The following is a 27,435-nucleotide window of genomic DNA, read 5'->3' as shown; positions in this document are numbered from 1 at the left end:
TGTACTTACTGACACTGTATTCTATTGGCCATTTCTTTGCCCTTTCTCCTAATCTGTCTAAGTCCTTCTGTAGCCTCTCTATTTCCTCAAAACTACCTGCCCCCCACCTATCTTCATATCGTCTCCAAACTTTGCAATAAAGCTACCAATTCTATCATCCAAATCATTGACAAATAACATAAAAAGAATTTGTGCCCACACAAACCCCTGTGGAGCATCATTAGTCAATAGCAGCCAATCAGAAAAGGCTGCCTTCATTCCCACTCTTTGCCTTCTGTCAATCAGCCCTTACTTCTTCCTTGCTAGAATCTTTCCTTTAATACCATGGGCTCATCGTTTGTTAAGCAGTCTCGTGTGTGACATCTTGTCAAAGGCCTTTTGAAAATCCAAGTGCACAACATCAACCACTCTCTTTTTTTCTATCCTGCTCATTACTTCTTCAAAGAATTCCAACAGATTGAGGAAACCATGCTGACTACGGCCTATTTTATCATGTGCCTCCACATACACTGAAACCTCATCCTTATTGATCGACTCCAACATCTTCCCAACCACTGAGGTCAGACTAACTGACCTATTTTTTCCTTTCTTCTGCCTCTCTCACTTCTTGAAGAGTGAAGTGACATTTGCAATTTTCCAGTCATCTACAACCATTCCAGAATCTAGTGATTCTTGAAAGATCATTACTAATACCTCCTCAATCTCTTCAGCCATTTCTTTCAGAACTCTGTGGTGTACACCATCTGATCCAGGTGACTTATCTACCTTCAGTCCTTTCAGTTTCCCAAGAACCATCCCTGTAGTTATGATAAGTTAACACACTTCTTCCCACCTGACACCTGGAAGTTCCACCATACTGCTAGTGCCTTCCACAGTGAAAACTAATGCAAAATACTTAGTTTGTTCATCTGCCATTTCATTGCCCTCCATTACTACTTCTCCAGCATCATTTTTCATTGGTGATATCCACTCTCGCTTCTCTTTTACACCTTATGTATCTGAAGAAACTTTTGGTATCTTTAATATTATTGGCTAGCTTACTTTTGTATTCTACCTTTACTTTCTTAATGACTTTTTTAGTTCCCTTCTGTTGGTTTTTAAAAACTTCCCAGATCTCTAACTTCCCACTAATCTTTGCTCTGATTAAGTGCCCTCTCTTTGGCTTTTATGTTGGCTTTGACTTCTCTTGTTAGCCATACTTGTGTCATTTCCCATTTAGAATATTTCTTCCCCCTTGGGATATATATATCCTGTGCCTTCCGAATTGTTTCCATCATCCTTGCCAATGTTCTTTTCCAATCAATTCTGGCCAACTTCTCTCTCATGGCTCTGTAATTCCCTTTACTCCACTGTAGTACTGATAGATCTGACTTCAGCTTCTCCTTCTCAAATTTCAGGGTGAATTCGATCATATTATGATTATGTACCCCAAAAGGTTCATTTACCTTAAGTTATCTAATCAATTCTGTTTCATTGCACAACACCTAATCCAGAATAGCTCTAGTAAACTCAACCATGATCTGCTTTTAAAAGCCATCCCATAGGCACTTTAGAAATTACCCCTCCTGTAATCCAGCACCAACCTGATTTTCCCAATCTACCTGCATATTGAAATCCCCCATGATTATAACATTGCCCTTTTGGCATGCATTTTCTATCTCCCGTTTCTAATATAAAGACATGCACACAGTACATTTGGCACCTTTCAATAGGTATATTTAATGTCGGAGAAATGTATACAATACACATCCTGATTTTCTTCACGAACGTTCACAAAAACAGAGGAGTGCCCTAAAGAATGAATGACAGATAAATATTAGAACCCCAAAGCCATCCCACATTTTCCCCCCTCCCACACATAAGCAGCAGCAAAGCCATGACCTTCCCCCCCCCAACCAGCAAAAAAGCATCAGCATGCAGCAAATCATCAATAAAGACACACATTTGCAGTACCCAAAGACTACTCATTCACTCGGTTATCTGACGTACCACAGGCTCTCTCCCTAATAAGGGGAAAAGAGGTGTCCCTGTTTCACAGTGAGAGGAGACCTAACAAAACAACTCGCCAATTTATAGTGTTAAAAGTCTGTTGCGTTGCTTTTTCCGAGCTCTGTGCCCAAAAAACTTGGGTCACTGGGCACGCAGCCAGCTTGTTGCTTTCGATCTTCTGTGTACTCCCACAACGCATCAGGCAGTGGCACTGACCTTGAATCCACCTGCCTCCAGAGCCACGAAAATCCAGCACCCTGCAGGCGTGCTATCATCAAGGCCGCGTCCTTGAGATATCAAAAAACGACCAGTCGTGAGGCCCTGAGAGCGGGTCCCATTCCCGCAAAGAACCGATGTCAGATCGTAACTTCACATCAGGGTCTTCAAAAGAACCCCTGAAAAGGAAAAGAAGAGATATTGAAGATAGAAATAGAGCAGTTTCCGAAGATGCAAACAAAGGGGTTGCCATCATCCTAAGCTCCACCCTCCAACATGGCTTCATATGGTCTGCAGAGCTTTACAGTAATTAAACAGCATCTGTGGTCTAGTCACTTTTGTAAAGTAGCTAAATTACACAACAAGCTCTCACAAGCAGAAATATGATAATCATCAGTATTTATGATATTTTAGGAGATAGCTACCTGATCATTGAATACCTGAGAGATCAGACAAGGCCCTGACTTCACATTTTATGTGCAAAACAGCAATCTCTGAAAGGATATCTCGTCCACACTAATCCACTGAAATTTTGGCCTGGATTCTGTGCTCATTTATAGCAATGGGATTTGAATCCAAAACCTTTAATCTCAGCCAAGAATGCTCATACCTGAGCCAGAGCCAGCACCTAAAGTGTTAAAATGAGTTTAAAATCTAGGACGTGCAGGATGCATTAAACAGAACAAGCAGTATACTCTGTGGATATGGAAAAAGAATTAGCAAGCCAGTCATTGCCATATTCAGAAGCCATTAAAGGAGTCAGAATTTTGAATAAAGTAGACACCTCGACAGCTAGAGAAAGCTGCTTTAACTAGTTACTCTTTAATAATTCTTATTTAATTCTCATACAAGGAAAGCACAGGATAAATGTAAACAACAATGCCATCTTTCATTTTTAATGTGGCAAGCATCCTAGCGTATAGGGTTGCCAACTTTCCCACTCCCAAATAAGGGACAAAAGTAGCAGTCAAATACGGGACACTTGTGTTTATCCCAAGAAAGACTACCATGACTATGAAGCCTTGCACGGGCACCTGTGTGCGCATGTGTGTACGTGCCGATCTTTTTTCTACAAATCGGTTTTGGCTTAATCTTCCCGACTACACTGTACATATATTATTTCTACTTTATGTAGGCTGTGTATTTATCATATCATTCCTGCTTTTACTATATGTTAGTGTTATTTTAGGTTTTATGTGTTATTTGGTATGATTTGGTAGGTTATTTTTTCGGTCTGGGAATGTTCAAAACTTTTTCCCATATAAATTGATGATAATTGCTTCTTAGCTTTACGATATTTCATAGGAGCACTCTACCTTGGCGGAGGAAATACGGGACAAGGGCGGTACCATATGGGACAAACCAATTTAGCCCAATGTACCGGAAGTCCCGACTAATACGGGACGGTTGGCAACCCTACCAGCGCAGTTCATAGGAACTTTATTAACAATAAAACAATAAATTGCAGTGGAGATATTGAAGCTTAGTTAAAGAAACAGGTTTCAAGAAGTGTCTTTAAAGAAGACAGAGAGGGAGAATGCTGAGATGCCGCATAACAATTTCAAAGTTTGGAGCCTTGCAAATGAAGACATATTTGGCACTAATGGAGTGAGTCTGATCAAGAGATCAGAACTGGAGGTCTGCAGATATTTCAAAGTTATAGTAATGGAACAGATTATTGAGATAGGGAAAGAAAACTAAAGGTTAAAAAAAGTACTTACTCTGCAAGCAGAGATCTGCCAGTAATATGGAATGAATTCGTTCTATCTTTTTGCAGCTATCTGGTTGGGTTTAGTTTGGGTATAAGACTAGAAAAATGTATAAAACCTGACTCTAGTATCTTGTTTTGCTATATGTTGCATGAGCCAGATGGTGGGATTCGGAAATAGGACATATCGTACCTCCTTGTGTAACTAAAATACTGTAAACATATGACTCAGTCTTATTGTTCTAATGCTGCAAAGAACATTTTGTCCAAGTTAATGGTGAAGTCGTTATTCATGCAGGCAAAGTTCCTGTAAATCATTATATTGCATATATTTGATAACAATGCAGGCAGTTTGGGTTATAGCAGTAGGAAAAAAAATGCCCACAAAATGTGGTGTCTGTCTCAACATTGTCTGCTTTCTGTTTTGACTGAGGCAAAAATAAACCATTGGAAACAGGTTTCGAAATAAATTTGAACATGGGGTATGTAACATGAATCATAGCAAACATTTGCCAATAAAATTAATAGTTTTTACATTATATTTACATCTTGCTATTAACCACTGAAGCAACTCCATTGTTGAGGAAGTTAGAGATCTTTTGCATCCAAATTTTCTGTGACATTTTCACAAGTCCAACTCAGGTACCGGTAAACTCTGTGCTCAGGAACTTTGTGATCAGCACCATGTAATTTTAACCCATAGGCACATTCTCTCTGGACAGATGAAAGATTAGGCCACATATGGTTTAAGTTCATGTTTGACATAATAATTTATCACACCCCTACCCCCCTCTCCCGGAACTTGGAACTTTTTTTTTCTCCTTAGCTCTGCTATTACATTCTTGACATCCTGAAACTTACAAGTGGATTTCTGTGCAATAACCAGTTCAAGATTAACATGTACCAATTTATTTAAATGATATTACTGAGAATGACATGTTTACATTACAAGCTATTAGAGCAAAAATGAATGAGATTAGTTATCATCTCTTTTATACAACCTACTTCTAATGTGACATAAAGTGAATAAAATATTTCCCAAAATATAAATAAAATGCCTCTGCCCTCATACAGAATGGTATTTTCAGAATAAATATTCACCTCCAGAACACCAGGGAGATACCTTGATGTATATTCCGTACTGGAATTATCTGGGTGTCATTGAAACATATAGTGGGTATATTTAGATTACTCTAGAAACAAAGTTCCCCTTATACTGTCAATTCATCCTGACTATGCCTGTGGTCTGAAGAGTTTGAAGAGTAATAGCGGGGGAAAAACATAGATGATCATTCCAACCCACAATCAGTGGGAAAAAAAGTCATGAGTAGAACTACTTTGTTCTTTTTGCTTGTGTTTATTGTCACACACTCAATGGGTATGACTGAACACAAATATTGCTCCCTCCTGGCCTTCATTCCACAGACACTTAGGCCATGTGCATACAATTACCAAGGCAACTAAACATTTAAATTATTACCACAGGCAGTTTAATTTAGTTCTACTAATGTGACAGAGGCAGCATGAGAGAGGTCCTTATCCGTGAGACTGGTTTACCTCTGATTCGGTGTAACTTTATATTTTACCAGTGGTTCAAATGGCAGAGTGCTCTGGAGACATAGGCATGTACTTCCTTCCATCCATTCCTTTACGCTTTTGTCATTCGCTTAGGCTAGATTTCAGGTTGTTCAGGGTAAAAGCCATAAAATGTATTTATTTTAAAAATGTGTTTTTATATCTTTATGTCAGAGCAATATATCTTATGAGCTTATAGAAAGAACTGGTGCTGTACTTCAAGGCCAAGCTTGGTGACGAATAGGTTTACTAAGGATATAAAACTTGGGTCCCACCACTCCTGCTCACCGTCAACCTTCCTTCTGAGGTTTTGTTCATGTTTTCATTTGAAAACCAACCATCTGACTGGGTAAATTCGGTTATAATAATTCAAATATTTGACAAATGTGTGTGGCTGGAAGTACTTATCATTTCCACAAATCTCCCTGATGTTGACATTACTATACTTTTCAAAAGGCACAATTTCTGATATGAAACATTCCAATGACCTTCCTAAGATTAGGCTTCCTGACTCTGATGCTGTGTAAAGTCAACCACTTGATCCCTGGATATATATACCAAATTACCCTGAGCCCTGCTGCCAGATTGGAAGGTTATACAGTGGGTGCTTTTCCATTCCAACGACCACCCCAATTGGCCAGACAGAATAATGAACAAATTCCATCAAGCACAAAATCTTCAGCAAGGGTATGCTTGAGTAGGGAAGAAAGGACGACTGACCAGGGCAGGAGCTTTGCGTATGATGGGAATAAGAAAGTGCACTGAAGGAGGAGTTTCTTGAAACTACATTGCTAATAGTGGTGGTCTTGGCACATATAAAGTAATAATCTCTTGGGAGACTGTGTTGCTGCTGGCAATTATTACCAAAGGGCCCTGGAAATATTTGCCTAGTGGATTTAAAGCACAGCCTCTTTCACCTTGTCTGGTTGATGTGAAAGATTTTGTATCCTCTTCCGAAGAAAAACTGAAAGTTTTCCCAGTGATCTAGACAATCTTTAACTCTTAACCAATACCATCAGAAAAGATTAAGATTATTCCTGCAACACACATCAAAGTTGCTGGTGAACGCAGCAGGCCAGGCAGCATCTCTAGGAAGAGGTGCAGTCGACGTTTCAGGCCGAGACCCTTCGTCAAGATTATTCCTCTCATTGCTAGTTGAGACTTTTCTAGGTACAAACTTGCCTCAATGGTTGTGTAGGAAACAGTAAGATTGATACCTTAAATGCAAATCAAATGAAACACCTGTGCCTTATGTCTGCTTGGCCTTTCAGTACAAATATGACTTATCTGCCTCAGGCCTCAACTTGTCCTCACTGGTGGTTCTACATTGCCTTCAAAGCCCTGATCTTTCAAATATATATCTATCACTTCTTAAATACTTTCAGTGATCCAGCCTCCACAAACCTCTGGGGTAAAGAATTCCAGAGATTTTCCATCCTCTAGGAAGAAATTCTTGTGCACCTCAGTTTTAAAAGATCACCTGCTTATCTTGTAACAATGTCCCCAATAAGGTATATAAATCAGGTCTTTTCCTTTTTGATGGCAACACCCAGAGTACCACTGAGGAAAAAAAATACCATTATGAATTTATGAGGCTGTATTTCTGAGCTTTATGTTCCTACTGGAACATAAAATCTGGAGCAGGACATTCAGCCTCTTTCGGGTTTTCTGTCTTTCAGTCAGGCTACCGATGATGTAGTAGTCAATTTCATGACCCGGCCTTCATTTCCCTTAAAGCCCTCAGGGTTGAAAATTTCAGTTGACATGACTTACACAGCCTTTTGATTAGACATTTCCAAATATACATCACTTTAAATTCCTATTTGAGGTAACGTTAATTCTAAGGCTGATGCCAAACTCGGAGACCAAGCATTTTTTGGAAACAGCTACCTCTGAAAGTAAAGTTCTGTCCTCAAAGCACTTGTAATCTAACAGTAAGAACTGGAAAAGTTTAAATTTTCAGATTAGAAGATACCTAGTAAATTTGGGAAGAATAAATATCTCCCTTTGGGATGGAGGGAATGTTCACTTGCAGGACAGTTGGCCTAAATGATTGGTTTTCGTCCTTTTTGATAGATATTTTTAACATGACACGGGAATTTGCACTTGACAGAGCGTGCCACCTGAAGGGCGATGTACGTCAGTTTTTCTCTAATAATAGATACAACAGTTTAATGCGGAAATTAGTTTCACATAGTGTCCACTTTCACAAGCTTCTATAAATACTATGACTTTAACTTTCGCTCAAAGTCTTTAAAAAAAAAAATTGCATTTTTTCCTCCTCGTTCAGCTACCAAGATAAGTGGTGACTCATTTTGTCCAGACTGCAGACATCCAGACTGACATCATCCTGAACTATTTGCTCCCATAGGATATGCTGCCACTTGGGATGCAATTTCTGTTTAATGGTTGTTCCAACCACATCCTGGAGAGGGAAAACTCAGGAGAACGTCTCCGAGCTTGTAGCAGTAACTGACCCGGAATATCTGTACATCCACCCTTCCCCTAACAATGGGGGCCTGAGAACACTGGATAGCGCACCAGTATACAGATGACTGTGATGGCTCTGCATACGAGTTCCAAATAACAAAATTGTTCAAAGACTTAGAATAAAAATCAAGTTTATTGTCATTGACTTATACAATGTGATATGTGTTATTTTGCTGTGCTGCACTGCTAAAATGACGTTAGATGTTTTTGTAGACCTGGGCAACTACTTCCAATTCATCCGTGAAACAGCTTAATTTCTTCTCTTCTCAGGTCTCTTTTTTCCCTTTCCAAGTTGGCTGGGGCCCTGTTAGAGTCCACCATCTACAGCTGTACTCAAACTACTGTTCTTCACAGGCGGTGGATTCTCGCTCACGGAACTTGCCGAGCGGACTGGAGTTCTGCTATCTCCAGATGCAGCCTGGAAGACGTGTGCCTTCAGGGTGCCGCACTGTGGACAACCCGATTCCTCAGTGGTGTCACCAGCTGAGGCATCGCAGGAGATTGAAACATCAAGACAGCAGTGTACGCCGCTGTTGAAAGGTTCCTGCACTCCCTCCCACTCTCCCCCTCTCTCCTGATGGTGAGTGAGAGTCTGTTGGTCCTCGAGGTGGGAGAACTTGAATGAGTGACGCTGTAGATTGTAACACCAAAACAGTGGGCTGTTGGTTTCCCCTCTCGTTTGTTGCAGAAATGATATCTCTTTCTCCCTTACTAGTGAGAGAGAGCCTGGCTGGGATGTCAAAGTGTTGTGATGGACAGCAGTTGTTGATGGACTCTAGATCATGGTCTCTGGGGGCTTTGTTATTGCTTGCATGCTGGGTGCTGGGGGAGTTTTTGATGCTTTTGCTGCAACAAGTGGGGAAGAGGGAGGGGGAAGATTGATGTTTTTGCTGCTGCTTGTGCATGCGGGAGGGGCTTTGGGTTTTAACATTTTCTGTCATTCATTCTTCGGGGTTTTTCTTCTGTCTTGTGTAAGGAGGGGAGGAGAAGATGGCGGTGTGACGCAGCGCGTGCAGCCGCTCCAAAATGATATCGTATTTGTAAGTAGGATGCCATGCACAATCCTGATTTGATGGAGACAGACGTGAGAAGCACGGAGGAACATCTGGAGAAATTTCTGAAATGCCTGCTTCGCTGCCGCTGCTACTGTGCGATCTAGAATCTCCGGAGGGGAAGGCCCCAAATCCTCGGCTTTGCCTATTGCCTGTTGCCGGGGCCAGGGCTGAAGCGCTTGGCAGAGATGGTGCTCGGTGCTCGGTGTCGGAGGGCTGGTCGGAGGCTCGAAGTTTTCAGACGGACTCGAGTCGGCTGTGGTTGGGTGCTTCCAGGATGCTGCATCGGCAAGTTTGCGGTGCTGGAAGCTCATGGCAGGGAGAGTTTTTCTTCTTTCTCCGTCTGTGTGAGATGATGGGACTTTTGAGAGAGTTTGAGACTTTTTTTTACTGCGCCCATGGTCTGTTCTTATCAAATTAGGGTATAGCTTTGCACTGTTGTAACTATATGTTATAATTATGTGGTCTTTGTCAGTTTTTCAGTCTTGTTTGTGTGCTTCTGTGATATCATTCTGGAGGAACATTGTATCATTTCTTAATACATGCATTACTAAATGACAATAAAAGAGGACTGTGTGTCCTCGTAATCTAATCTAATGTCTGTGTAGAGTAAAGATTTCAGATTGTTCACTGTATACATTCTCTGATATTTGAACCATTGAGTTATAAAATAATGCGCAGTAAAAAGGTAGTGCTTATACGTTTATGGACCATTCGGAAATCTGATGTTGCAGGGAAAGAAAATGTTCACAATTCACTGAGTGTGTGTCTTCTGAGTCCTGTACCCTTCTCCTAATGATAATATGTCCTGGACAGTGTGGATTCTTAATAATCGACACCATCTTCCTGAGGCACAGCCACTTGAAGATGCCCTCAGTGGTGGGTAAGTTGCAATGTGGACAATTAATAATTATCTGTCTTGGTGATGGACAATTCTCATTTCTGAAACTTTATTTTCAATTATTTGATTAGCTGAGCTCTTAAATGTTGTTCAGGCACATGAACAGGTAGGGAGGGAATGGAAGAATATAGAACATATTTGGGTAGATGGGATTAGTTTAAATTGGCCTTATCGTTAGCAGAGACATAATGGGCCAAAGACACCGTTCCTATGCTGAATGTTCATGAGGTACTGTAGATCTTCTCTCACAAGCCACCATCCCCCAATACACCATGTCCCTCCAAAGCCCCTGAACTCATCCACACTTTAAAGTTCAAAAGTTCAAAGTAAATTTATTAACAATGCGCACTTGCCACTTTCTCACCACCTCCTGAACCACTCAGCAAAGGTGTGCATCTTTTCTTTTCACCACTAAAACTCTCCCATCAGCAACCCCCCACCCAGTACTGAAGAAAAATATGGTAATGTGCTTTAATGGCAACCACCCTTTGGCTTGGACATCCACTATCGTGAAATGCTTTGAGAGGCTAGGAAAACATGCATTAACTCTAGTTTTCATGACCCATAACAATTTGGCCTTCGATGAAACACATCTACGGCAAGTGTCATCTTGCTGGCTCTGCATCATTCATCTGTGGAACGTCTGGACAGTAAAGCTACCTATATCTGATTATTGTTTATTGACTACAGCTCTATCTTCACTGTTGTAACTCCAAGCAAACTTATTTCCAGACTCCTGGTCCTGGATCTCAATACATACCTTTGCAACTGGATTCTTGACATCCTGTCCAATCAACCAAAGTCAGTTAGGATAGGCAGCATCACCTCTGGCACGATTATCCTCAACACTGGTGCCACGTTCTCAGCTCCTACTGTACTTGTACACATGCGACTGTGTGGCCATATTCTGCTCTCACTCCCATCTACAAGTTTACAGATCATATCACTGTATTGGGACAAATCTCAAATACTGATGAGTCGGAATATAGGAAGGAGACAGAGAGGCCAGCAACATGGTGTCAAGGCACAACTCTTCCCTCATTGTCAGCAAACAAAAGAGCTGGTCATTGCTTCAGGAAGGAGGCAGTGCACATTCTCCTACTTGCATCAGTGGTGCTAAGGTTGGGAGGGTTGAGGGCTTCAAGTTTCTAGGAGTGAGCATCACCAATAACCTGTCCCGGTCCAACCCAGTTGATGCAATGACCAAGAAGGCTTACCTACTTCCTCAGGATGCTAAAGAAAATCTGGCATGTTCCCTCTGACCCTCACCATTTTTTTAAATCAATGCTCCATTGAAAACATCTTATCCAAATACTGTATATGATGGCTTGGTATGGCAACTGCTCTACCAAAGAAACTGTAGACTGATGGACACAGTTCAGTACATCTTAGAAACTAGCCTCCCCTCCATAGTGTGTGTACACTTCTCCCTGTTTTGGTAAAGCATAATCAAAGACCCCACTGATCTTGGAAATCTCTCTTCTCCTGCTCCCAGCAGGCAGAAGATGCAAAATTCCAAAGCACATACCACTAGGCTCAAGGACAGATTTTACCCTACTGTTATAAGACTGTTGAACAGCTCCCTAGTACATTAAGATGGACTCGACCTCACAATCTACATTGTCATGACCTTACACCTTATTGTCTACCTAGGCTGCACTTTCTCTGTAAAGGTAACATTTTATTCTACATTCTGTTATTGTTTTGTCTTGTACAACCTCAATCCACTGTTGTACTGAATTCATCTGTATGAACGATATGCAAGAAAAGATTTTCACATTACCTTGGTATAGGTGACAATAATAAATTAATTAACTAATTTAGCACCATGCCAAATTTATATGTTCATTTATTTTGCTTTAAGAATGCTATATGGACTCTTGGTCAATCCCATTAGCTTGTGTGAGGAACTGGTCAGTGCTATGATTGAAGTAATGCTAAGTTCTTGGGTATGTGTCTCTTTGAATGCGTACATGTTAATAATATTAATTTGAATTTAGTTGTGCTTCATGGAGATCCAAGAGGCGTGCATCTGGGCTAAAAATATCCAATTCAACCAAACACGTAAAAATAACAAGTGGTTCCAAATTTATCCATTATATATTTAAAAAAAACAAAAACAATTCAAGTATTACTTGTACTGAAAATATCTGTCATGTCTTTGCCTTTAGATATTTAAGGAGTTTCACTGAAAGACAGGCATTCGGAATGATATTGTCAACGTACCAACTCTATATTCTCTACTTCATTTAGAGATCTGAGTTTGGAAGAGATTTAAATTTAAATAAAGTCATGGTCATAGATTCAAATGTACAACACACAACAGAATTGTTAAAATATCCTCCCTATAAATGCATTTTGGAAAAGAGCTCTTCGGCTTGCTAAATGTAAGAGAATGTTCTCTTGTATTTGTTTAAATTTAGATAGTAATGTATGTGGGTGTGTGCATGATTTAAACAATAATTTGACAGTTCTTATCTAACTGCTTAGTAATCTCTTCTAAAATGACTGTAGCATATGTAACTAGTCATTGCTTTAGTGCTCTACACTGCTTTAATTGTTGGTAGCAGGCTGATTGGAAAATCTGATATCATACAGCAAATATCTCTGTTTATTGGAAGAGGCTGGGCCAACTTGGACATACTTGAGGACACTACAGTGAAGGGTTTTGTTTTCAGAACTCTAGAGATTGTGAACCATTAAATAATTACAAATGTAGACAAGCAAGAACGTACAAATATCAAAAGATATAGTGATATTGTGATGTCCAGTTATCTGGGGCACAACCCAACACAAGCAGACATAAACACATTGTTGGTACATTCATCATTTGGAGAAGGATCTCCGTTCTAAACCTAGTTGCATTTAATTTAGTTATTGTAAAAACTAAATGCAGGGAATATTTCTTCTCACTCAAATTTCAAAGGACAACTGGTCACTAACTCATTAGCAAAAATCTATTGATGCAATGATCATCAAATTCACCTACTGATTAAGCCTCTTAGGTTCTCTGAGTACTTGTTAATCTCTTGCTAGAGGATAGTAATTTAGATCTATAGCATCATTCATTATTCCAACATTCTACTTCAGATGATTCTGCTTGTTATACAGATCATCATTCAAACTCCAGAGAGAAAATGCAGCTTGAAATCAGAATGGGGGAAAAAAAACACAGTTGGTTCTTATTTTAGTTCAATCTGTTAGATCTGGGTTGCATTCTAACATTAATGGCCAGCCATATTAACATGAAACAAATGAGCTCCAGGTTTGTGCTTCACCCAAAAAGGAAAATGGTGTGTTGATGGTTGAGAGATGCAGTGAGCTGTTTATAGGTTTCGCAGGATGAAGCATATCTGGAGTTTGATAAGGGATTGGCAGATCAGTGAAGAAAATGGAACATGGAATTAGCTGTGTCAAATTCTTTATTTGTTATATTACTGGTTTTGCCATTTTACATGAGAAAGCACTCATGACTGTTGTTAAGCACAGCTCAGATACCATGGATAAACTTGCTCATGACACCATTGTTGAATAAACTCTTCTTGGGCTTCCAGTCGAGTACAGATATCAATTATAACTGATGTTTCGAAGACAAACTCTGCCATTTTCATCAGGGATGCTACCTGGGGCATGTCTAATCTGGTGGTATTTATACCCCTGTAGCTTCTCTCTCCTGATTGGTTAGTCCTCATCCAATCAGGTTTCCACTCTTCCATCTTTCTTACAGTCGATTTCCAGTTCTTACTTAGAGCAAGATATTCGTCTTTGTTAAAATTCTTTTCCTCTAGTTTTATTTCAATGGCTTCCTTTGCTAGGCAGTCCCAAAAGACATTGGTGTGGCACAGTAGTTTTGTGCTGTCAAAGTCAATCCTATGCCATTGTGAATACAGTGTTCTGCTGCCACTGATTTCTACAGGTAACCCAAACAGATACACCTCCTGCGTCCCTTGATGCGGGTTTCCACCATGTGTCCCGTCTGGATGATATACGCTGCTCCACATTCACAGGTCAGCTGGTGTTTACAGGTTTCAAGGTTTCAGCATCATAGAGGATCTACAGTACTGTGCACAAGTCTTAGGCACAGACACACAGATATATAGCAGTACAGTGCTGTGTGTGTATATATATGTGTGTGTGTGTATATATATATATATATATATGTGTGTGTGTGTGTGTGTGTGTGTATGTATATACGTGTGTGTATATATATGTGTGTGTGTATGTATATACGTGTGTGTATATGTGTGTGTGTGTATGTATATACGTGTGTGTATATATATGTGTGTGTGTGTGTATGTATATATGTGTGTGTGTATGTATATACGTGTGTGTATATGTGTGTGTGTGTATATACGTGTGTATATGTGTGTGTGTGTATGTATATACGTGTGTATATATATATGTGTGTGTGTGTATGTATATACGTGTGTGTATATATGTGTGTGTGTGTATGTATATACGTGTGTGTATATGTGTGTGTATGTATATACGTGTGTGTATATATGTGTGTGTGTGTGTATGTATATACGTGTGTGTATATGTGTGTGTGTGTGTGTATGCATATACGTGTGTGTATATGTGTGTGTGTGTATGCATATACGTGTGTGTATATATATGTGTGTGTGTGTATATATATATGTGTGTGTGTATGCATATACGTGTGTGTATATATATGTATGTATATGTATATATGTGTGTGTGTGTGTGTGTGTGTATATATATATATATATATGTATATATGTATAAAGACTTTTGTACAGTACTGTATTTTGGGTCCAACACATTAATGCAATCAGGAAGAAAGCATGTCAGTGGCTCTAGTTCATTCTGAGCTTGAGGAAATTTGGTGCGTTACCAAAAAACTTTTACAAATTTTTATAGATATATCGTGGAGAGCATTCTTTATCAATTCATGGAGCTGAAAGATTGCTAGCCTGTATTGTGACTCAGAACCATGTATCAAGCACTCAAATGCCTAACTAATGTAACTTGAAAATGGCTTGCGCATCCTGACATGGGTCATGGGCATTTGCAAGTTTAAGATCTCCCCACTCTTTTTCATTGCAGTATAATGAAGTTCAAAATACAAAGTAAATTTTATTATCACAGTATATATGTGTCACCATATACAACCCTGAGATTTATTTTACATGGAACATAGCATAGTACAGCACAGTACAGGCCCTTCGGCCCACAATGTTGTGCTGACCCTCAAACCCTGCCTCCCATATAAGCCCCCACCTTAAATTCCTCCATATACCTGTCCAGTAGTCTCTTAAATTTCACTAGTGTATCTGCCTCCACCACTGACTCAGGCAGTGCATTCCAGGCACTAACCACTGAGTAAAAAACCTTCCTCTAATATCCCACTTGAACTTCCCACCCCTTACCTTAAAGCCATGTCCTCTTGTATTGAGCAGTGGTGCCCTGGGGAAGAGGCGCTGGCTATCTACTCTATCTATTCCTCTTAACGTCTTGTAAATCTCTATCATGTCTCCTCTCATCCTCCTTCTCTCCAAAGAGTAAAACCCTAGCTCCCTTAATCTCTGATCATAATGCATACACTCTAAACCAGGCAGCATCCTGGTAAATCTCCTCTGTACCCTTTCCAATGCTTCCACATCCTTCCTGTAGTGAGGTGACCAGAACCGGACACAGTACTCCAAGTGTGGCCTAACCAGAGTTTTATAGAGCTGCATCATTACCCCATGACTCTTAAACTCTATCCCTCGACTTGTGAAAGCTAAAACCCCATAAGCTTTCTTAACTACCCTATCTACCTATGAGGCAACTTTCAGGGCTCTGTGGACATGTACCCCCAGATCCCTCTGCTCCTCCACACTTCCAAGTATCCTGCCATTTACTTTGTACTCTGCCTTGGAGTTTGTCCTTCCAAAGTGTACCACCTCACAATTCTCCGGGTTGAACTTCATCTGCCACTTCTCAACTCACTTCTGCATCCTATCAATGTCTCTCTGCAATCTTCGACAATCCTCTACACTATCTACAACACCACCAACCTTTGTGTTGTCTGCAAACTTGACAACCCACACTTCTACCCCCACATCCAGGTGGTTAATAAAAATCATGAAAAGTAGAGGTCCCAGAACAGATCCTTGCGGGACACCACTAGTCACAATCCTCCAATCTGATTGAACTCCCTCCACCACGACCCTCTGCCTTCTGCAGGCAAGCCAATTCTGAATCCACCTGGCCAAACTTCCCTGGATCCCATGCCTTCTGACTTTCTGAATAAGCCTACCATGTGGAACCTTATCAAATGCCTTACTAAAATCCTTGTAGATCACATCCACTGCACTACTCTCATCTATATGCCTGGTCACCTCCTCGAAGAACTCTCTCAGGCTTGTTAGACACGATCTGCCCTTCACAAAGCCATGCTGACTGTCCCTGATCGGACCATGATTCTCTAAATGCCCATAGATCCTATCTCTAAGAATCTTTTCCAACAGCTTTCCCACCACAGACGCAAGGCTCACTGGTCTATAATTACCCAGACTATCCCTACTACCTTTTTTGAACAAGGGGGCAACATTTGCCTCCCTCCAGTCCTCCGGTACCATTCCCGTAGACAATGAGGACATAAAGATCCTAGCCAGAGGCTCAGCAATCTCTTCCCTCACCTCGTGGAGCAGCCTGGGGAATATTCCGTCAGGCCCCGGGGACTTAGCCGTCCTAATGTATTTTAACAACTCCAACACCTCCTCTCCCTTAATATCAACATGCTCCAGAACATCAACCTCATTCATATTGTCCTCACCATCATCAAGTTCCCTCTCATTGGTGAATACCGAAGAGAAGTATTCATTGAGGGCCTCGCTCACTTCCACAGCCTCCAGGCACATCTTCCCACCTTTATCTCTAATCGGTCCTACCTTCACTCCTGTCATCCTTTTGTTCTTCACATAATTGAAGAATGCCTTGGGATTTTCCTTTACCCTACTCGCCAAGGCCTGCTCATGCCCCCTTCTTGCTCTTCTCAGTCCCTTAAGCTCCTTTCTTGCTTCCCTATATTCCTGAATAGACCCATCTGATCCTTGATTCCTGAACCTCATGTATGCTGTCTTCTTCCACCTGACTAGATTTTCCACCTCACTTGTCACCCACGGCTCCTTCACCCTACCATTCTTTATCTTCCTCACCGGGACAAATTTATCCCTAACGTCCTGCAAGAGATCGCTAAACATCGACCACATGTCCATAGTACATTTCCCTGCAAAAACATCATCCCATTTCACACCTGCAAGTTCTAGCCTTAGAGCCTCATAATTTGCCTTTCCCCAATTAAAAATTTTCCTGTCCTCTCTGATTCTATCCTTTTCCATGATCATGCTAAAGGCCAGGGAGTGGTGGTCACTGACCCCCAGATGCTCACCCACTGAGAGATCTGTGACCTGACCCGGTTCATTACCTAGTATTAGATCTAGTATGGCATTCCCCCAGTCGGTCTGTCCACATACTGTGATAGGAATCTGTCTTGGACACACTTAACAAACTCTGCCCCATCTAAACCTTTGGAACTAATCAGGTTCCAATCAATATTAGGGAAGTTAAAGTCACCCATGATAACAACCCTGTTATTTTTGCACCTTTCCAAAATCTGCCTCCCAATCTGCTCCTCTGTATCTCTGCTGCTACCAGGGGGCCTATAGAATACCCCCAGTAGAGTAACTGCTCCCTTCCTGTTCCTGACTTCTACCCATACTGACTCAAAAGAGGATCCTGCTACATTATCCACCCTTTCTGTAGCTGTAATAGTATCCCTGACCAGTAATGCCACCCCTCCTCCCCTTCCCCCCCCATCCCTTTTAAAGCACTGAAAGCCAGGAATATTGAGAATCCAATCCTGCCCTGGTGCCAGCCAAGTCTCTGTAATGGCCACTACATCATAATTCCATGTATGTAACCAAGCTCTCAGTTCATCACCTTTGTTCCTGATGCTTCTTGCATTGAGATACACACACTTCAGCCCTTCTACCTGACTACATTTACACCGTTTATTCTGCTTCTCTTTCCTCAAAGCCTCTCTGTATGTTAGATCTGGCTTTACTCCATGCACTTCTTTCACTGCTCTATCGCCCTGGGTCCCATCCCCCTTGAGGGGTAGTAACACTTCTTGGACCTGTTGGTACGAGTCCTGAGACTCTTGTACCTTCTACATGGTGATTTCCCAGTATAAAGCCAGTCATTTCAAAAAAGAAATGTTATATAGCATGTGTGGCCTAATAAAATTAAAAATGATCTTTCTATTTATTAACAATACATAATTTCTCATTGCAACTGTGAGTTATTCATTCAGCTTACTCATGAAATCAGAAAATCCATTCTGGGAGGTTACATAATATGAACTATTAAATATTTATACTAATATTCTTGTTTCTGTTAAACCAAGAACACAGATTATAATGGTTCCCTAACTAATAGCTGTCTGCATTAGCTGCTATCATAAACAAAGATATCCACAGAATAAAACTAGAATTGCTGATATGCTGAACAGAGTAGAAATTTGAAATTCCATATTCTTCCATATATTTTATATAAAAATTAAAAATTATGTAGAAAATGTAGTTTCACAAGATTTGAAAATCTTCACGACCATTCGGAACAAGTTGCAATAAGGCTAAACCAACGAGAGTTATACATTTACCCTGCAGAATAAGCTATGGCTATCATAAACCAACCCAAAAAAATCATATGACTCATTTTTCCAGACTGAGTTAGCTTCAGTCCTTCTTTATATCACCCATCAACAAATACAAAAGTGTGCCAATGTTCAGCCTTGACTCTGCCTATCACAGTGGGCTCAAGGCTGATTGAGCCTTGAGGAATGGGATTATGATTTAATCTCTACTGATAAGAGCAGAATGCTGTAGGTTTTTTAATATCAGGTTCTTACGTAGTTCAATTGTGACATAGACCATAAACATTTATTTTTAGAGTAATCATAATTAAAAATCAGATCAGTCCAATCAACAATTCCTTAAAGCTGAGTTACACAATAAAACCAGAATCTTTTCATGTGACTTTGTGCATCATACTGCAATCTTTAAAAAAAAATTGCTTAGAAGGCTTTTTGCCCAGCTGCTTCACATTTGGTTGATAGTAATAAAGTATAATCTATCTTTTGCTGCATTACATAATGCTTCATTTATCATTCACAAATGATGTTTAGGTTCCATAGGGTTGTCAATTGTACTTTCCCCTACAGCGTGTATCGACATATCAGGCAATTTGTGCTCCTTTCATTTTGTTTATCCGTGCTGTACCCAGTGGTGCACAGCAGTGCCCTGTTTCACTCTAAGTTGTCCCCTGAATTCCATAATCCACCTATGACAAAGAGTACTTAATTCAAATTTCAAAAAGCATTTCTTGGTCTACTTTGTCTACTGCTACATAAACCCTTTCAGCTTCAAGGTTCAGTTTTCCAACAACATGCGCTTTGAATTCTGCTTTTCCAAATCTAGAACGTGCTCAAAAAATACCTATCACACCAGACTCAGATCTCCATTATCTTTGTCCTTCCTGAGCCCAGATTATCTGCTTAACATAATAAATTCAAAATATCTAGGAAAAGAGAGACTGAGAGGAAAAACTGGATCATCAATGATGAAATTGCAGAGCAGACTTGATGGGCCAAATAGCCTAAATCTGCTCCTATATCATATGGTCTTATGGTCTAAAATATGGCAAGAAAATTACTATCAGATCTATTTATTCTTCCTTTTCCATTAGATTATGTGCTATATATTTTTTGACATATTTGGAAGTTGGTGCTTTTTCTTTAATCTGTATGTAGTAGTGCAATCACTCAAGTTGAATATGATGGTCCCCTAAAGAGTTGTTGATTGGTCGGTCATCAGGTGGCTTAAGAGGCTGATCTGAGATCCACATACTCTAGTGCAGTGTGGGCAAGAGTAAGTGGTGGTTGTGTATTTTGCTTGTTCATTCTCTCCTTTCACAACTGCCACTTGTTCGCTGTGGCACAGACTAGGGAGATCTCATGTAACACAACTCCATCTTGAACAGATTTCCTCCAGGGGCTCACTCAACTCCCTTCAACTGTAAGTTAAGTATCTATTTGGGGAGTCGTGAGTTAGGCATCTGAGAGACAGGACCTATCCGTTGGAGTTGGTGTTGCTTTATCGTGGTGGAGATACAGTTCATGTTGTCCTCTTCCAGTATGCTGGTGTTAGTGTGTCTGTCCTTCCAGCTGATTCTCAAAATCTTCATAAGGACCTTTGGTGGTATTGTTCTAGGGCTTTTGGATGTCTGCTGTAGGTGGTCCACGTTCAGCTCTATACAAATCTGTGAAGGATGACTGCTCTATAGATCAAAAATTTAGTTTGGAACCTATAGATTACGGACTTCAAAGACACTTTTCATTAATCTTGCATAGGCTTCACTAGCACTACTTCAGGGGTGGTTGATCTCTGAGTCAATGTCTGCTTTTGAGCAGAAAATGCAGCCAAGGTAGGGAAAATGGTCTCCATATTCAAGAATGATATTGACAACTTTTATGGAGGGCTAGATAAATGGCTGGTTAGGTGGTAGCTGATATTCAAAACAAGACCCAGGGCCCTATATGTATTGGCAAATGCATTCAGGATACATTGGAGGACTTCTTCAGAGTGTGCTGCAAAGGTGTTGTTATTCACATACCGAAGCTCCATGATAGAAGTGGTGTTGACCTTGTTCTTGGCCTTGAACTGGTTGAAGTTGAAAAGCCTGTTGACTATTCTATCCACAATTGGGATTCCATGTGGCAGGTCTTGGCCAATGAGGTGAAGGATGTCAGCAATAAAGATGGCAAACAGGGTGGGTGCAATGATGCAGCCTGTTTGATTCCTGTCTTCACAGTGAAGGGATCAGATTCAGAACCACTGTGGCTGAAATGTCATCATACAGTAGCCTCAGTATTTGGAAGTACTTGTCAGGACAACATGTCTTGATGGGATACGCCAGAGAGTTTGGCGGTTTGCTCTATCGAATGCCTTTGTCAGCCTTGTGAAAGCCAAGTGCAAGTGTTGCCTTTGTTCATGGCAGCTTCGCTGTAATTGGCATGCTGTGAAGATCATGTCTCAGGTACCTCTACATGGGTGGAAACTATACTGCGATTCAGGGAGTACTTCAGAGAGCAGAAGGAGTCAGTTGACAAGGGTACGTGCAAGTATTTTATGCCTGTTGTTGACAAAGGCAAATTGTCACAATCTTCCCTTGCCCCCCTCCCCCCTTAAATATAATCACTATTGGAACATCCCTAAGCTCTGAGGGCATTTGTTTCTTTTCCCAGACCTCCAGGACCAGAATGTGTATGTGATGCGGGAGTGCTGGTCCACCTTCTGAAAGGATCTCTGCTGGATCACAACGGGACCAGTGGCTTTGTTGCTTCTCATGCTCCTGACAGCATCATGGACCTCTTTCATAATGAGAAGTTCACCCGTGTCTTCTCTCACAGGTCTCTGGAGGATTTAGTTAGTAACCTCTGGTTCAACAGTGCTGTTGAGGTTAACAAGCTCTTGAAAGTGCCCCCTCCATTGATCATTGATATCCTTCTGATACTTTAGCAAGTTCTTCCCATCCTTTGAGTGCAGTGGTTTAATCTGCAGTAGCTTGGACCATAGACTGCTTTAGTAGCACTGAAGAAGCCTCTCGTGTTACCAGAGTTTGCCAGTCTCTGGTTGTCCAGGGCTTTCTCAGTCCACCACGAATTCTTTGGCTCCCTCAAACTTTGGACACCTGCTTAGCTCTGGTTCAAGCTTCTCTTCTGGCCTTGCTGCCAATGTCAATCTGCCAGGCACAAACGGGTTTCCTTTTCTTGGAGATATGTGTTCTATCTCCATGTTGTTATCATCAAACTAATCCTGATGTTTTCTGAACTTGAACCTGAGGATGTTTTTGCAAGTATTGAGGACAGTAGACTTAAACAGGCCCCAGTGTCCTTAGATATTCTCCAGATTTTCCCTTTGGAGGTTTACCACAAATGAAACCTGAAGGTGCTGTTGGGTGGAAGGTCCAAGCAGGCTCTCAATCTTAAATTTGGCCCGGTCTGCTTCTTATGAGCGCCCCTCTTTTTCATAAGTCTGATGGACATGGTGGAGAGGATTTGTCCAGCAGTCATCTGTGCCAATTATGGCCCTTGTAATATTCACATCGTAGTACCTAGCTCAGGCAATGATATAGTCAATGAGATGCCACTGTTTAGGTCGGGGGTGCTGCCAAGATGCCTTCAATTTGTTTAACTGGAGGTTAGAGTGCCTGTGATGGTAAGATTGTGCCCAGTACGTATGATGTGTGAGAGGAGAGAGAGAGAAATTGCCTTGAAACTCACAAGAGAGCATAGGCCATCAACTGTTTGCTGTTGATGTTTCTGTAGCAGGCAATTTCTTTTTTACGAGGTCGAGTTGCTAGCTCGACGCTCAACCCAGCACGGATGGAAAGCGTGCCTGGGAGCTGGCTGGATTCGAACTTCCGCCCCAAAGTCCAGCGCCAATGCCACTACGCCGCCAGCTGGCCTACGTATGGTGTGAAGCAGTACTCTATTTGAATTGATGTTGCCATTGCCCTCTTTCCCTATGGCAGCCTTCCAAAGGTTGAAGTCCTGACCAACCTGGCATTGAAATCCCCTAAGAGAATTGTCTTATCCTCCTTAGATATAAGTAGGTAAAGAACACCATGGCTTCTTATTGTAATTCGCTAAATTAACTTAATTAACCACCAATCTCGCTGTCACAACTTCTCCTTCTCAGTCCATTTGACTTTGCCTTTCAAAGCTTCTGTCAAAACTGTCCTAGCACCTGCTTGAATCATGTAACAAATTCTTCCATTATTTCTGATAATACATAGTCATAGTCATACTTTATTGATCCCGGGGGAAATTGGTTTAAACTACGCATCCTGTGCACACTACTTTTACTGGATGTGTAGAAGTTAGGATTTGGCCTCTATGCCACGTATATGTTCCAGTTTGCTCTTAATATTCCTCAAGCAAGGAGTGTTGTGAAGTGAGTATTTTGTCTTCTAAATCTGTGTTCACTATTTCGTAAGAAGGAACTATATACAAACAAGAGAAAATCTGCAGATGCTGTAAATCCAAGCAACACACACAAAATGCTGGAGGTACTCAGTAGGCCTGGCAGCATCTATGGAAAAGAGTACAGTTGACATTTCGGGACGAGATCCTTCAGCAGGATCCATGAAGGATCTCGGCTTGAAACTTTGACTGTACTCTTTCCTATAGATGCTGCCTGGCCTTCGGAGTTCCTCCAGCATTTTGTGTGTTTTATAAGAAACTATTCAGAGCCTTCATAACCTCGGGGCAGCTTAATATGCTGCACAGCCAAAAGATTGCTCTTACAGAGTAGAGAAGCAAAGTTTGTGAGTCCCAGGAGGAACAAGCTGAGATATCTTCTGTTGGTCGAATGTTTATAAACTCTTGATATAATTCTGCTGCAGTTCTTCACATTGTGTCCTAAGCCCATGGTGCTGTGGACATTTTCTCTGTACAACAATGAATGTAGATATTGTTCTGGATCTCATCTAAAAAACAATACCTTTAATAGCACTCTATTCCTCAGTAACAATCCTGTCAGAATGTTGAATGACCTTGTACTTACAACGTCCAAGTCCAGTGAATCTGGCATCAAGTAACCATTAGTGTATTCCTGCACCCCTTTCGAACATTACTAATAATGCTTGATATTAGACAGTGATCTTAATTGCTTCCAATCCAACAGACACTTCCGATCTATTATAGATCATTCTTAAAATTAGTTAATCTGCGTTGACTTTACATCAATGTCTTGCATATATGTCATCTGACATAAATTGTACACTTTCAATACTTCCTTTAAGCTAAGTTAGAAATGACGCAGAAAAATGCACTGTCTGAAGAACATGATGATGATCTGCTAATTCCCACCTCTGTTTGCAGATGAAGCTGGATGAATGAACACTGCTGAGCATAAGGTCCTGGCTGTTTAGTGAATAGCATGTGGACTAGAAAACCAGAAAATCGTAAGACACAGAAGCAGAATTCTCAAGGACACTCAAAGCTGCTGTGCAGGTTGACTGTGTGGTTAAGGAGGTATACAGTGTATTGGCCTTCATCAAGCATGGGATTGAGTTCAGGAGCTGAGATGTAATGTTGCAGCTACATAGAACTCTGTTCAGACCCCACTTGAAGTACTGTGCTCAGTTCTGGTCGCCTCGCTACAGGAAGTGATGTAGAAACCATAGAAAGGGTACAGAGGAGATTTACAAGGATGTTCCCCCGATTGGGGAGTGTTCCTTATGAGAATAGGTTGAGTGAACTCAGCCTTTTTTCCTTGGAGCGATGGAGGTGCATAAGTTGATGAGAGGCAATGATCGTGTGGATAAGTCGGAGGTTTTTTCCCAGGGCCAAAATGGCTAGCATGAGAGGACATAGTTTTAAGATGCTTGGAAGGAGGTACAGAGGAGATGTCGGGGTATGTTTTTTACGCAGAGAGTGGTGTGTGCATGGAATGAGCTGCCAGTGACGGTGGTGGAGGCCGATATGATAGGGCCTTTTAAGAGACTCCTGGTAGGTACATGGAGCTTAGAAAAATAGAGGGCTATAGGTAACCCTAGGTAATTTAAGGTAAGGAAATGTTTGGCACAGTTTTGTGGGATGAAGGGCCTGTATTGTGCTGCAGGTTTTCTGTTTCTAGAATTAGGCCATTCAGCCCATCAAGTCTGCTCCCCTTACCATCATGGCTGATTTTTTATCCCTCTTAATGCCATTCTCCTGCCTTCTCCCCATAACCTTGGACATGCTGACTAATCAAGAACCTATCAACCTCCACTTTAAGTATACTCCACAGCCACCTATGGGAACAAATTCCACAGATTCACCAGCCTCTGGCCAAAGAAATTCTTCCTCATCTTTGTTCTAAATTGATATCCCTGTATTCTGAGGCTGTGCCCTCTGGCCTAGACTCCCCCACTATAGGAAACACTCTTTCCACGTCCATGCTATCTAGGCCATTCAATATTTGATGTTTCAAAGAGATAACCCTACCCCTCAATCTTCTAAACTCCAGTGGGTGCAAGCACAGCGCCATCAAATGCTTCTTATACATGAACCCTTCCATGATTTGGAATCATTCTCGTGAACCTCCTCTGGAACCTTCTCCAATGCCAACATGTCACTTCTTAGATAATGGGCCCAAACTGCTCTCAATACCCCAAGTGCAATCTGACCAATGACTTACAAAGCATTACATATTAGTTTTTATTCTAGTCCTCACAAAATGGATGCTAACATTGCATTTCCCTTCCTTACCACCAATTCAACCTGCAATGCATTTATTTATCTATTTATTTCCATTCTTTGCCTCCTGCCAGTCAGCCAATCCCCTCTCCATGCTAGTATCTTTCCTGTAATACCATGGGCTCTTATCTTGTTAAGCAGGCTCATGTGCAGCACCTTGCCAAGGCCTTCTGAAAATCGAAGAAAATAAAATTCACTGACTCTCCTTTGTCTATCCTGTCTGTTATTTCCTCAAAGAATTCCAATAGATTGTTTAGGTAAGATTTCCCCTTAAGGAAACCATGCTGACCTTGGCCTACCTTATCATTTGCCTCCAAATACCTTGAAACCTTCTCCTTAGTAATGGTCTCCAAAATCTACCCAACCACTTAAGTTAGGCTAACTGGTCTATAATTTCCTTTCTTCTGCCTCCCGCCCTTATTAAAGAGTGGAGTGACATTTGCAATTTTCCAGTCCTCCAGAACCATTCCAGAGTCTACTGATAATTGAAAGATCATTACTCATGCCTCCACAATCTCTCCAGCCACTACTGTCAGAACCCTTGCGTGTAGTCCATCTGGTCCTGTTAACTTATCTATCTTCAGACTTTTTAGCTTCCCTAGCACCATCTCCTAATAGCAGCTACACACACTTCTGCTCCCTGACACTCACGAATATCTGGCATACTGCTAGTGTCTTCCACAGTGAAGGCTGAAGCAAAATACTTATTGTTCAGGCAACACACATAAAAGTTGCTGGTGAATGCAGGAGGCCAGGCAACATCTCAAGGAAGAGGTACAGTCGATGTTTCGGGCTGAGACCCTTCGTCGAAGGGGGGTGCTGTTGTAGTCTAGCGTATAAGGGGGTGCTGTTGTAGTCTGGCATATGACGAAGGTTCTTGGCCCGAAACATCGACTGTACCTCTTCCTAGAGATGCTGCCTGGCCTGCTGCGTTCACCAGCAACTTTTATGTGTGTTGCTTGAAATTCCAGCGTCTACAGATTTCCTCGTGTTTGCATACTTATTGTTCATCTGCTATTTCCTTGTCCCCCATTACTACCTCTCCAATGTCATTGTCCAGTGCTCTAATGTCCACTCTCATCTCTCTTTATATATCTGAAAAAACATTTGGTATCTTTTATATTATTGCCTAGTTTACCTTCATATTCAACTTTTTTCTCACCTTATGTCTTTTTTATTTTTCTTCGGTTGGTTTTGAACATTTCCCAATCCTCTAATTTCCAATGAATTTTTCCCATATTGCATGCCTCCTCTTTTGCTTTTATATGCCTTTGACTCCCTTTGTCGGGGACGGTTGCCTTATCCTCCCTTTAGAATACTTGTTCATCTACCTGTGACTTCTGAATTGTCCCCAAAAACTCCAGCCATTGCTGCTTGCAATTGTCCCTGCTAGTGTCCCCTTCCAATCAACTTTGGTTAGCTTCCCTCTCATGCCTCTGTAATTTCTTCCACTCCATTGTAATACAGATACATCTAACATTATCTTTTCTTTCTTACATTGCAGGGTGAATTCTATCATATTTTGATCACTGTTTAAGTGTTCCTTAAACTCCCTAACTAAATCTGGTTCATTACATGACACCCAATTCAGAATTGCCTTTCCCCTAATGGGCACAACCATAAGATGCTCTAAAACCCCATCTCGTAGGCACTCTACAAATTCCTTCTCTCGAGATCCAGTGCCAACCTGATTTTCCCAATCTACCTGCATATTGACATCCGCAATGATACTGTAACATTGCCCTTTTTTTCCATGCAATTTCTATCTCCTGTTGTAATTTCTATCCCTGGTTACTGTTTAGAGGCCTGTATATAACTCCCATCAGGATCTTTTTACTTTTGCAATTTCTTAACTCTACCCAGAAGGATTCCATGTCTTCCGATCCTATGTCACCTCTTTTTAAGGATTTGATTTCATTTTTCATCTACAGAGCTACCCCACTCCCTCTGCTTACCCGCCTGTCCTTTTGATACAATGTATATCCTTGGATGTTCAGCTCCAAACTATGACCATCTTTAAGACAAGCCAAGAGCTATGATTTTTGAACCAACACCATACCTGCCAATCTCTAACTGTGCTACAAGATCATCTACCTTATTCTGTATTCTGCATGCTTTCAAATATAACACCTTCAGTCCCGTATTCATCACTCTTTGCCATTCTGTCCCCATGTTACACTTCAAATCATCCCAC

At 41.1% G+C, this 27,435-nt stretch overlaps 1 long non-coding RNA gene across 1 annotated transcript; it reads right to left on the bottom strand.

Annotated features, from left to right (window-relative positions):
• Nucleotides 1-1,708: 1,708 nt before the first annotated feature.
• Nucleotides 1,709-4,060, bottom strand: LOC140202175 (uncharacterized). The gene is made up of 3 exons (XR_011887018.1): nt 3,927-4,060; nt 2,206-2,384; nt 1,709-1,791 (listed from the first exon to the last, which is right to left on the bottom strand). It is a non-coding gene; the product is annotated as an uncharacterized lncRNA (long non-coding RNA).
• Nucleotides 4,061-27,435: the final 23,375 nt, after the last annotated feature.

Source organism: Mobula birostris, chromosome 8 (assembly GCF_030028105.1).
Source record: "Mobula birostris isolate sMobBir1 chromosome 8, sMobBir1.hap1, whole genome shotgun sequence".
Taxonomy (NCBI): Eukaryota; Metazoa; Chordata; class Chondrichthyes; order Myliobatiformes; family Myliobatidae; genus Mobula; species Mobula birostris.
The sequence above is the reverse complement of the archived record's forward strand: the minus strand, read 5'-3'. Positions and strand labels throughout refer to the sequence as shown.